The sequence below is a fragment of the Symphalangus syndactylus genome, chromosome X, assembly GCF_028878055.3.
Source record: "Symphalangus syndactylus isolate Jambi chromosome X, NHGRI_mSymSyn1-v2.1_pri, whole genome shotgun sequence".
NCBI classification, from domain to species: Eukaryota; Metazoa; Chordata; class Mammalia; order Primates; family Hylobatidae; genus Symphalangus; species Symphalangus syndactylus.
Window position 1 is genome coordinate 54661772 of NC_072447.2, and position 12707 is coordinate 54674478.

General features: G+C 40.0%; 1 long non-coding RNA gene and 1 pseudogene across 4 annotated transcripts in view; one reads left to right on the top strand and one right to left on the bottom strand.

Annotated features, from left to right (window-relative positions):
• The window catches only part of LOC129475816 (uncharacterized), a 91372-nt gene that overhangs the window by 47372 nt on the left and 31293 nt on the right, over positions 1 to 12707 (top strand). For 2 of the 4 annotated variants that reach the window (XR_010119587.1, XR_010119585.1), the window contains exon 2: positions 10234 to 10353. This is a non-coding gene — a long non-coding RNA (uncharacterized lncRNA). Of the gene's footprint in view, positions 1 to 203; positions 402 to 10233; positions 10354 to 11732; positions 11826 to 12707 lie in introns of those variants that run through there. The other 2 variants (XR_010119586.1, XR_010119584.1) reach the window with 2 other exon arrangements.
• On the bottom strand, positions 5933 to 7263 carry LOC129475814 (syntenin-1-like; annotated as a pseudogene).

Below are 12707 nucleotides of genomic sequence, written 5' to 3' on the forward strand. Positions count from 1 at the left end.
AAAGAAAAGAAAAGAAAAAGCTTTACCTCCCCAATCTAATCCCATGCCCTGGGATCACCAGCGTTAGGTTTGGTTAATTCTTCTTCTACATCATTCTTTATGTTCATACAAAAATATACAAATGCATGTGTATTAATTAGTCAGGGTTCTTGGAATCAGCTTTGTTTGGGGCACAATGGCAGACACCAAGATGAAGTTGTACATAAGACATTTAAAATGTAGTAATAGCAATTCCCTCTTTTGAAAAAGCATAAAAACCAATACATGTTTTTAAATGTCCAGCAGAACAGAACTAACAAACATGAGAAATAACATCACCAAAAAAAAAAAGATCATCCTCAACTAATACACATCATTGTGATGCCACTGAATGGAAAGGAAAATGTAATCGTGCTGAGCAGGTAGGGAAGCGGCACTAAGCTTCAATTCCCCTTCATTTGAGGGTGGCAAGGGGTGATGGAACAGGAAGAAAAAGCTGCCTTCTCAGAGTATTCATCAGACACCCTGGTTTTCAGTCCTTTAAAAATCTAATTAAGGCCAGGTGCAGTGGCTCTCACCTGTAATTCTAACACTTTGGGAGGACCAGGCGAGCAGATTTCGAGCCCAGGAGTTTGAGACCAGCCTGGGCAACATGGTGAAACTCCATCTCTACTAAAAATACAAAAATTAGCCAGGCGTGGTGGTGCACACCTGTGGCCCCAGCTACTCAGGAGGCTGAAGTGGGAGATCACCTGAGCCTGGGGAGGTTGAGGCTGCAGTGAGCTGTGATCGTGCCGCTGTACACCAGCCTGGGTGACAGAGTGAGGCTCCTTCTCAAATAAATAAATAAATAAATAAAATCTAATTAAAGGACCCTGCATTACGAAGCCCATATATTTGGCCAGTTTTTTTCAGGCTGGCAGATACTTTATCCAGGGATTTAGGAAGAAAAGCAATGCAACAACACATTGTTTTTCTTTTTTCTTTCTTTCTTTCTTTTTTTTTTTTTGAGACAGAGTCTCACTCTGTTGCCTAGGCTAGAGTGCTGTGGCACGATCTTGGCTCTCTGCAACCTCCATCTCCCAGGTACAAGTGATTCTCCTACCTCAGCCTCCCAAGTAGCTGGGACTACAGGCGTGTGCCATCACACCTGGCTAATTTTTGTATTTTTAGTAGAGACGGGGCTTCACCGTGTTTGCCAGGTTGGCCTCGAACTCCTGACCTCAGGTGATCTGCCCACCTTGGCCTCCCATGGTGCTGGAATTACAGGCGTGAGCCACTGCGCCTGGCCCAAAACATTGTTTTTCAATGCCTACTATCAACGGTGTTACTCCTAAGGAAAATTATAGAATAAACTTAGATAGCATCTTATGTAGCTTAATGACTTTAACCATGGTCCAGTGTAGATCTAAATGAAGAATGATCCAGGTGTCTTCTGGAAGCCCCTTTCTGATCTGCATACTATTTCATGCGGAAGTTACACTCTAGAATCCGATGAATTCATCCATGGGTATGTGGAAATATTGCTAGGCTGCAACCATGGTCACCTGTCAGCCTCAAGCTATCTGGCTACATGGCCCCAGGAGAGTAGTAACAACTCTGTGACTCAAATCTGTAAAAGCAGGAACTTTGGACCACATAATTAAGATTACTTTCAGCAATAAGAGTCTATGGAAAATTACTAAGCTTGTCATTATTTTTGTTCAAAAGTAACTTATTTACCGGCCTACCTCAGAAATATTATAAGTGTGGTTCCAGACCACTGCAATAAAGTAAATATCACAATAAAAAGAGTCACACAGATTTTTCGGTTCCCCAGTGTATATAAAAGTTATTTTTATGCTATACTGTAGTCTATTAAGTGTGCAATAGCATTATGTCTAAAAAAATGTACACACCTTAATTTAAAAAATATTTTACTATTAAAAAATGCTAACGATGGCTGGGAGCTGTGGCTCACGCCTGTAATCCAGCATTTGGGAGGCCGAGGCAGGAAGATGGCTTGAGGCTAGGAGTTCAAGACTAGCCTGGGCAATATGGCGAGACTCTGTCTCTTAAAAAAAAAAAAAAAGACAAAAAGAAAAGAAAATACTAACAATCATCTGAGCCTTTAGTGAGTTGCAATCATTTCGCTGATGGAGGGTCTTGTTTCTATGTTGATGGCTGCTGACTGATCAGGGTGGTGGTTGCTGAAGGTTGGGTGGCTGTGGGAATTTCTTTTTTTTTTTTTTATAATTTCAACTTTTATTTTAGATTCAGGGGATACATGTGCAGGTTTGTTACATGAATATATTGTGTGACATTGAGGATTGGGGTACAAATGATCCTATCACCCAGGTAATGAGCATAGTACCCAATAGGTATTTTTCAACCCTTGCTCCCTTCTCCCCTCCTCCCTCTGGTAGTCCTCAGTTCTGTTGGTCCCCTCTTTGTGTTCATGTGTGCTCAATATTTACCTTCCAATTATAAGTGAGAATGTGCAGTATTTGGTTTTCTGTTCCTATGTTAGTTCGCTTAGGACAACGGCCTCCAGCTCCAATCATGTTGCTGCAAAGGACATGATCTTGTTCTTCTTTATGGTTGCATAGTATTCCATGGTGTATATGTACTACATTTTCTTTGTCAAATCCACGGCTGATGGGCATCTAGTTTGATTCTGTGAATAGTGCTGTGATGAACATTCAAGTACATGTGTCTTTTTTGTAGAACAATTTCTTTTCCCTTGGGTATATATCCAGTAATGGGATTTCTGGGTTGAACAGTGGTTCTGTTTTTAGCTCTTTGAAAGTTCTTCAAACTGCTTTCCACAGTGGCTGAACTAATTCACATTCCCGTCAACAGTATATAAGCATTCCCTTTTCTCTGCAGCTTTGCCAGCATCTGCTATTTTTTGTCTTTTTAATAATCATCATCCTGACTAGTGTGAGATGGTATCTCATTTTGGTTTTGGTTTGCATTTCTCTGATGATTAGTGATGTTGAGCATTTTTTTATATGTTTCTTGGCCACATGCACGTTGTCTTTTGAGAAGTGTCTGTTAATGTCCTTTGCCCAATTTTTAATAGGGTTATTTGGTTTTTGCTTGTTGAGTTGTTTAAGATCCTTACAAACTCTGGGTATTTGGCCTTTGTTGGATGCAGAGTTTGCAAATATTTTCTCCCATTCTGTGAGTTGTCTGTTTACTCTGCTGATAGTTTCTCTTGCTTTCCAAGCCTCTTTAGTTTAATTAGGTCCCACTTGTCAATTTTTGTTTTGGTTGCAATTGGAGGATTTAGTCATAAATTCTTTGCCAGGGCTGATATCCAGAATAACATTTCCTAGGTTTTCATCTAGGATTTTTATAATTTGAGGTCTTAGATTTAAATCTTTAATCTGGATTTTGGCGATTCTAATACATATGTACTAGTATCTTGTTTTAATTTGCATTTCCCTGATGACATACAATACAAGCATCTTTAAAACAATTTTTTTCGTTTTCTTAATTTTTTTGGCTCCCCACAGGAAACGAAACCATCTTTTCATATGCTTATTTGCCACCTATCTTTGGTGAGGTGTCTGTTAAAGTCTTTGACTTATTTTTTGATCTGGTTCTTTTCTTATTGTTGAGTTTTACCTTGTATATTTTCGATAACAACCCCTTATCAGATATGCCTTTTGCAAATATTTTCTCCCAGTCTGTGGTTTGTCTTTTTATTGTTTTGATAGTGTCTTTTGCAGAGCAGGAATTTTTAATTTTAATGAAGTCCATGAAGTTATTTCATGGGTCATGCCTTTGGTGTTGTATCTAAAAAGTCATCACCAAATCCAAGGTTATTTAGATTTTCTCCAAAGTTATCTTCTAGGAGCTTTATAGTTTTGTATTTTACAGTTAGGTTTGTGATCCAGTTTGAGTGGAAGAGTGTAAGGTCTGTGTCTAGAGTCATTTTTTTGCATGTGGATATCTAGTTGTTTCAGCACCATTTGTTGAAATATTTACCTTTTCTCCACTGTAGTGCTTTTGCTCCCTCAAAAATCAGTTGTATTTATGTGGGTCTATTTCTGGACTCTCTCTTCTGTTCCATTGATCTATTTGCCTATTCTTTCATCCATACCACATGCTTACTGTAGCTTTATAGTAAGTCTTTAAGTTGGGTAGTGTCAGTATTTCAACTTTGTTTTTCTCCTTCAACACTGTGTTGGCTATCCTCGGTATTTGGTTTCTCTGTATAAACTTTAGAATTAGTTTGTCAGTCTCTACAAAATAAATTGCTGGGATTTTGATTGTGATTGCATTAAATCTATAGATCAAGTTGGGAAGAACGGCCATCTTGACAATATTGAGTCTTACTACCCATGAACATGGAACAGCTCCCCATTTGTTTAGTTTTTCCTTGATACTCATACCTTTGTCAGAGTTTTATGGCTTTCCTCATATGTATCTTATACATATTTTGTTAAATTTATCCTGAAGTATTTCATTTTTGGGGGTGCTAATGTAAATGTATATTTTAAGTTTCAAATTCCACTTGTTCATTTTCGATATATTAGGAAAGCAATTGACTTTTGTATATTAACTTTATATCCTGCAACCTTGATATGATGACTTTTTTTAACTTTATGTATACATATTTAATTAGAATAGACATAAACCAAAAAGAAGAAAAAAATCAGAATAAAGTGTCGCTATCATTTTGTTTGCAAGGAGGAGTCAGGAAATGGAACAAATTACCAGAAAAATATCCTATGACCATCCTGAAGTAGCTAGGTTACATAATCTTAAGAGTCAAATGCCAAAATTAAGTCTTATACCACTTAATCCACAAATGAACAAAAGAGGAGTCAAAAGTTTATCCTATTTAGTGTAATAATTTTTACATTAAATATATAGTGATTTGCTTCTCACAAAGCGGTACTGGCAACTTTTAGTAGAAAGAAGTTTCCATTATGCATTGACTAAAAAATCTCAAAAACAACTAAGCAGCTACGCTATAGCTCAGTAAGTACCATTAAACTGTTCTGTGTACATTTCAGGTTAATACATTTAATGGCTAGTGTACATTTCAGGTTAATAGAGAACTACATTTTGGGTTTTAAAAAGGCAGCAATAATTATATTTTGGCTTTTAGTCTAGATGCTTAACATAGTTAAGGCAACAGTTCAAGCTGTTGCCTTTTAAGTGAAAGTAGTTAAAATTTAAGAACAATCATCATAATCTCTTGCAACCTACATACACTGTTTAATGCTTACATGGAATGAAACCAGTGTTCTTAATTGGCATGTTACACACACACACACACACACACACACACACACACACACAAACAGAATTTTTTAAAAAATTAAAGGCAATCATTCTAAAGGTACTATGGTAGCATGTTAAAAATGCAAATATGCTATAGAACTAAAGTAATATGAACAGCACTACTCATTACCTAGGAGAAAGGTGACTGGTTTTCACACAAAGCTAAACCTGTATCAGTCATCCTAATCACAATGGCTTAAAAAAGCATCAGGTTTCCAGTAGAGGAACTATTCTAGGAAAGTCAGTAAATCTCTTGAAAGTTTCACCTCTGTAAAACCAGGATAAGGCTACAACAATTTTGAAATCTGAACAAGGTATCAGATGAAATAGTAAGATTCCCAATCATAATGTAAGATAGAAGGCCATGCGCGGTGGCTCATGCCTGTAATCCCAGTGCTTTGGGAGGCCGAGGCGGGCGGATCATGAAGTCAGGAGTTTGAGACCAGCCTGACCAACATGGTGAAACCCCATCCCTACTAAAAATACAGAAATTAGCTGGGTGTGGTGGCGCATACCTGTAATCCCAGCTACTAGGGAGGCTGAGGCAGGAGAATTGCTTGAACCCGGGAGGCAGAGGTTGCAGTGAGCCGAGATCGTGCCACTGGCACTCCAGCCTGGGCGACAGAGTGAAACTCCATCTCAAAAAAGAAAAAAAAAAAGATAAAAAGGTCCTCATGCAGCATATGCTCGCTGGCTCTGGGAAAGCTACATGTGCATAATACCGAAGTTGCCAAAGAAGGAAACTGGAGATGTTCAGTTACATTTCCATGGTGCCATGAATTTTAAACCTCAGAAATGGTGTGGTCCATTAGGCTTTTCATAATGCTTGGTGCCATCCGCTTAATAATATGTTCAAAGATAAAAGCAGGCATGACTGTAATAGTAACTACAGTCCCAGATGTTGACAGTATGTCTGCAGTTTGAGAGTCCTTCAATTCAATGACATTCTGTCCATTGATTTCACAGATGTTATGTTCTGTGAGAAGACCGTTTCTGGCTGCAGTGCTATCTTTCACTATGGATGTTATTTTTCCCTTTTTAAAGATAAAACCGGCCGGGCACAGTGGCTCACGCTTGTAATCCCAGCACTTTGGGAGGCCGAGGTGGGCGGATCACGAGGTCAGGAGATCGAGACCACGGTGAAACCCCGTCTCTACTAAAAAATACAAAAAAAATTAGCCGGGCGTGGTGGCGGGCGCCTGTAGTCCCAGCTACTCGGAGAGGCTGAGGCAGGAGAATGGCGTGAACCCGGGAGGCGGAGCTTGCAGTGAGCCGAGATTGCGCCACTGCACTCCAGCCTGGGCGACAGAGTGAGACTCCGTCTCAAAAAAAAAAAAAAAAAAAAAGATAAAACCAACATGTCCAGTGCTATCCTTATGCATGGTAATCGTCCGTTCAAAGGGCCTGTCATGAATGGTCATGGTAATCTCTCCAAAATCCTGTTTGAGCACCTTGTGCGCTTTATCAGAGCTCTACCCTGCACAGTTTTCACTATTAATCTGGAGTACTTGGTCCTCAATTCTCAGACCAACCAATGAGGCTGGAGAATTAGCCTGGACTAGCTGAACAAATATACCATTATCTATTGATTTAAGCCTGAGTCCAATTTTTCCATCTTGATCCTTACACAAAATGACTTCACGAATCCCTTGCTTAATTTCTGCTCTGTGAATTCCAACCTCATTACCAGTTACAGGAGCCACTATATAGTTCATACTGGAAGGTCTTGCTACCAACTGCCCCCTGAATTGGTGCACCAGAAACCATGGCCACATTTGCACATATTTCTTCTTCATTTAAACTCAGGCCCATGTATTGAGAGAGCTCTGGATATAATTTGGGATAGAGATTTCCATTTTGAGAGATGGGAGCAGAAGCTTCTGACAAAATTGCTGGATTGGCAGAGTTTGCAGAAAAAGTAGTTTGAGCCCCAATTACTTTGTCTACCTTCAAGTCTTCAAGAGATGGATAGAGAGACATTTTTGCAAGGTTCTTCTAGCCCACAAGGACCCACTCGTCACTGCTGCCTCCAGTCACTGGCACCAACTTCTCTATGATGACTTCTTAATTCCAAGAGTGTTTGTCAACTCTCTTGAATTTTCTACGTAGATGACCATGCCATCTGTGAACAAAGACAGCTTTATTTCTTCCTTCTCAATCTTTTACTTTTTTTTCTTGTCTTATTGCATTAGCTAGGACCTCCATTACAACATTGAAAAGCAGTGGTAAGAGGGGACATTCTTGCCTTCTTCCCAATCTTACTGGGAAAGCTTTGAGTTTCTCACCAGAGGTGGTTTATTCTAAGGGATTGGCTCATGAGATTGTGGGGGCTGGCAAGTCTGAAATCTGAATTCAGGTAAGAGTTGATGTTGCAGCCTTGAGAATTCCTCCGCCTTCAGTGAACCCCAGTCATTGTTTTTAAGGCTTTCAACTGATTAGATGAGGCCCATCTACATTATAGAGGTAGTCTGCTTTATTCAAACTCTATCGATTTAAATGTTAGTCACATCTAAAAACATATCTTTACAATAACATCTAGACTGGTGTTTGAGCAAACGACTTGGCACCATAACCTGGCCAAGTTGATACACAAAATTAACCATCACAATATATAAACAGATTACAGGGATCTTTAAATTTGCTTTTCACACAAGCAAAATCATACTATATGCTTTTCTGTGGAACTTGTTTATTATCTTACAGTAATATGTCATATTATTATTAATAAAATAATATACTTATCTCTCCAGGTCAATCCTTATAGCTATTACTCTTTCTTTTAAATAGTTGGGTAATAAAAAGGAATGAGATCATGTCCTTTGCAGGGACATGGATGGAGCTGGAAGCCGTTATTCTCAGCAAACTAATACAGGAACAGGAAACCAAACATCATATGTTCTCACTTATAAGTGGGAGCTGAACAATGAGAACACACGGACACAGGGAGGGAAACAACACACACTGGGGCCTGTCATGGGGGCGAGGGGAGGGAGATCATCAGGAGAAACAGCTAATGCATGTGGGGCTTAATACCTAGGTAATGGGCTGATAGGTGCAGCAAACCACCATGGCACATGTTTACCTATGTAACAAACCTGCACGTCCTACACATGTATCCTGGAACTTAAAATAAAATAAAATAAAATTTAAAAATAAATAAATAAATAGTTGTGTAATATCCAACCATTTGCCTGTTTTTGGTGGGGAGATTATTTCCAGTTATGATCAATGCAAAAAACATCTTTACACATATATACTTATGTATTGGTACAAGTATTTCTATAGGCTAGAGTCCCAAAAGTGGGATTACTGTGTCAAAGAACATGTGCATCTTTGATTTTGATAGATCCTACCAAATTACTTTCTTAAAACGCTATAGCAATTCTCCAACAGAATAATATTCCAATGTGTATCTATATCATATTTTGTTTACTCATTCATTTGTCAGTGGACATTTGGGTTGCTTCCACCTTTTGGCTATCATGACTAATGCTGCTATAAACATGGGTGTACAAATATATTTTTGAGACTCTGCTTTCAATTGTTTTGAGTATATACCCAGAAGTAGAATTGCTGGATCATATGTAATTCTATTTTTTATTTTTTGAGGAACCTCCATACTGTTTTCCATAGCAGGTGCGCCATTTTACATTCCCACCAACAGTGCACAAGGGATTTCTACATATCCTTGCCAACACTTGTTATCTTCTGTTTTTTTTTTTTTTGATAGTAGCCATCTGTTGTGTTCTTTTCTGTTTTTTTTTTTAGTAGTAGTCATCCTTCTGTTATTATTTTAACATATATATTCACATATTTATAATCACATGTTTTATATATCAGCTATCTGCATTTTCTGTTCTAAGAATTACCTGTTTATAATTTATAGTCTTCACCTTTTTTCTATTGGGTTGCCTTTTTCTTATCAATATATAGAAGCACTATGTGTTGGGTTAGCATGAAAATTGCCATTTCTGGCCGGGCACGGTGGCTCACGCTTGTAATCTCAGCACTTTGGGAGGCCGAGGCGGGCGGATCACAAGGTCAGGAGATCGAGACCACGGTGAAACCCCGTCTCTACTAAAAAATACAAAAAATTAGCCGGGCATGGTGGCGGGCGCCTGTAGTCCCAGCTACTCGGAGAGGCTGAGGCAGGAGAATGGCGTGAACCCGGGACGCGGAGCTTGCAGTGAGCCGAGATTGCGCCACTGCACTCCAGCCTGGGCAAAAGAGCAAGACTCCGTCTCAAAAAAAAAAAAAAAAAAAAGAAAATTGCCATTTCTTTTGGTCAAAAACAGTTGACTATCAGCAATTTTATACAGTTCAACTTAATATTATGAATATTGATATTAATTCTAATATTATAGATATTAATCCTTTATCTGTCATTAATTGCGACTATTTTCTCACAGCTTCTTAGTTGTCCTTTAACTTTTCATGGTGTCTTGTGCAACTGAAAAATTTTAGTTGTCTATATTATCAATCTGTTTTTTTCTTTTATGCTTTCTGAGTTTCTTGTGTTATTTAAGAAGGTCTCCCTAGCTAAATATTACATAAATATTCTCCTAAGTTTTTTTACTTTTCCTTTGTATCTTCTGTAATTAAAGATGAATTAAATAGGAGTTTGTATTTTTCATGTGCTAGGCAATTATTCTAGCACCATTTATTAAATAAGCCATTACTGAATTGAAATGCCACCTTTATTATACACTGTATTAAGTTCTGATAAAATCAGTTTCTTTCTTCTCTATTCCTCTTTCACTGATCTATTCTCCAATGTCCTACTTTTTTGATTACACTAGCTTTATAGAGAGTTTTAATATCCATTAGGGCAAGATACTAGTAAGTTATTACTGGTCTTGTTTTTCAAAGCTTTATTGGAGATTATTATAGAGTTGAGTTATTGTTCCTCACACAAATCTACGGAGATCCCTAGTTAACAGTTAAATATCTTACACATCTTAATATCTCCCTCAGCTCAGGAAGCCAGCTGTGTTCAAGTTTCAACCAACACTTGAGAGCCTCTTTCTTATGTCCACCTTGGGAGGCCAGTACCCAGAGCTTCAGCCAGCTGATGAAGAGGAGAGGGAGGAAGAGGTGAGTTTCTCCAGAGGCCCTCAGCATAGGCCTATGGTTGCTCATATTGTACCCCACTGTCCAGGATGGACCTCCCAGGTAAGTGGGGTAGTCAAGGAAAGTGGAAGGACAGCAGAAACAAACTACGAGCTTCAGAGTTTTGGTTAGGAATGGCCTCATTCTTTTTTTTTTAGACAGAGTCTTGCTCTGTCCCCCAGGCTGGAGTGCAATGGCACAATCTCTGCTCACTGCAACCTTTGCCTCCCAGGTTCAAGCGATTCTCCTGCCTCAACCTCCCAAGTAACTGGGACTACAGGCACATGCCACCACACCCAGCTAGTTTTTGTATCTTTAGTAGAGATGGGGTTTCCACCATGTTGGCCAGGCTGGTCTCAAACCCCTGACCTCAAGCGATCTACCTGCCTTGGCCTCCCAAAGTGCTGGGATTACAGGTGTGAGCCACTATGCCTGGCCCTCATTCTCAACAAATATCTAAATGACCCCAAAGTATAAATACCAACTCATCTACCTGTCAGTCCTCAACATCAATTACCAAATGAAACACATGGAAGCTCCAATGCAGCCATGGGATCTCCCAGCAAGTGGTAAAGACACAGTGAGAGCCAGGTAGGGGCAAGGCAACTGGACAGCATCCCAGAAAACCTACCTCTGCAGGATGCCAGACCATCATGGAGATAAATCAAACATGCCATAGTAGTTAACTCAGGTTTCCACACAAACTCCTCACATAACTAGGGAAACGTACATGGTTCTACTCTCACTGATGCAGGGGCTACCTTGAGCAGAAATTTCAAATCCATCTTCAGCAGCCTTGCCCTTCTCATCGTTTTTGTGATTTGTGTCTACAATGTGTACTGTGCTTCTATTATTTGCACCACTCAGAGTTACTGGTTATAATTAGTTCCAATTCTTCTTAAAAATAGTGTTATAAAAATTTTAAAGTAGACCGGGTGTGGGGGCTCATGCCTGTAATCCCAGTGCTTTGAAAAGCCAAGGCAGGCGGATCACCTGAGGTCAGGTTTGAGACCAGACTAGCCAACATGGTAAAATCCCGTCTCAACTAAAAATACAAAAAAATTAGCCGGGCGTGGTGGCACAAGCCTATAATCCCAGCTACTCGGGAGGCTAGGGCAGGAAAATCGCTTGAACCTGGGAGGTGGAGATTGCAGTGAGCTGAGGTGACACCACTGCACTCCAGCCTGGGCAACAAGAGTGAAACTCCATCTCAAAAAACAAAAACAAAAACATTAAAGTAAAATATAAACTTGGTTGTAAAAGCAACCTTTAAACACTAAAACTGAATACGGAGTAAAAAGAAAGTCTCTCATCCGCTCCAGCCCCCAACCTTCCTTTATTTGTATTTATTTATTTTTTTGTAGAGACAGGGTCTCACTATATTGTCCAGGCTTGTCTTGAACTCCTTGCCTCAAGTGATGATCCTGCTTCAGCCTCCCAAAGTGCGGGGATTACAGGTATGAGCCACCGCGCCCAGCCTCCCAATCTTCCTTTAACCTCCCTCATGTCTTACATGGAGAGAGAGTTCCAGTAAAGCAGCTACAAGAACCCAGTGTCTTTAGGTTTCTGATTATAAATTAACATCCTGGTTTATTAAATTGCACATTGGTTAACTTTTATCTTTAAAGGAAAGGCCTTCTACTGTAGCAGATCCTACATTGCAGGCTAGGAATAAAGAGGAACTGAGCTGGGCAGTGGGAGAGGGAGCAAAGGCCAGCTGGAGCATGGAGGTGGAGTGAGCACAGGGACCCCAGGTAGGTCAATGGCCTAGGTGAAGTCCTCACAGACACGGGGTTGTGTATCCTCACTTCTGGTAGCCACGGGGAACCTGAGGGAACCAGGTGGGGCTGTGAATTATCCAGGGGACCGGCAATGCTGAGGGTGTGTAGCAGCCCACTTGTAGAGGCAACTAGCCATTCAAGGCATGGCAGGGGACAAGAAATAAGGCTGGCATGGCCAGGCACGGTGGTTCACACCTGTAATCCCAACATTTTGGGAGGCCAAGGTGGGCGGATCACTTGAGGCCAGGAATTTGAGACCAGCCTAGCCAACATACTAAAACTCCATCTCTACTAAAAATACAAAAATTAGCCAGGCGTGGTGGCACGCACCTGTAGCCCCAGCTACTCAGGAGGCTGAGGCAGGAGAATCGCTTGAAACCAGGAGGCAGAGGTTGCAGTGAACAGAAATTGTGCCACTGCATTCCAGCCTGGGTGACATAATGAGACTCCACCAAAAAAAAAAAAAAAAAAAAAGAAAGAAAGAAAAAAGAAAAGAAGAGAAGAAAAAGAAAAAGAAGACTGGCAGGACAGGTATGGGAAGGTAGACCCCTGCCTAGA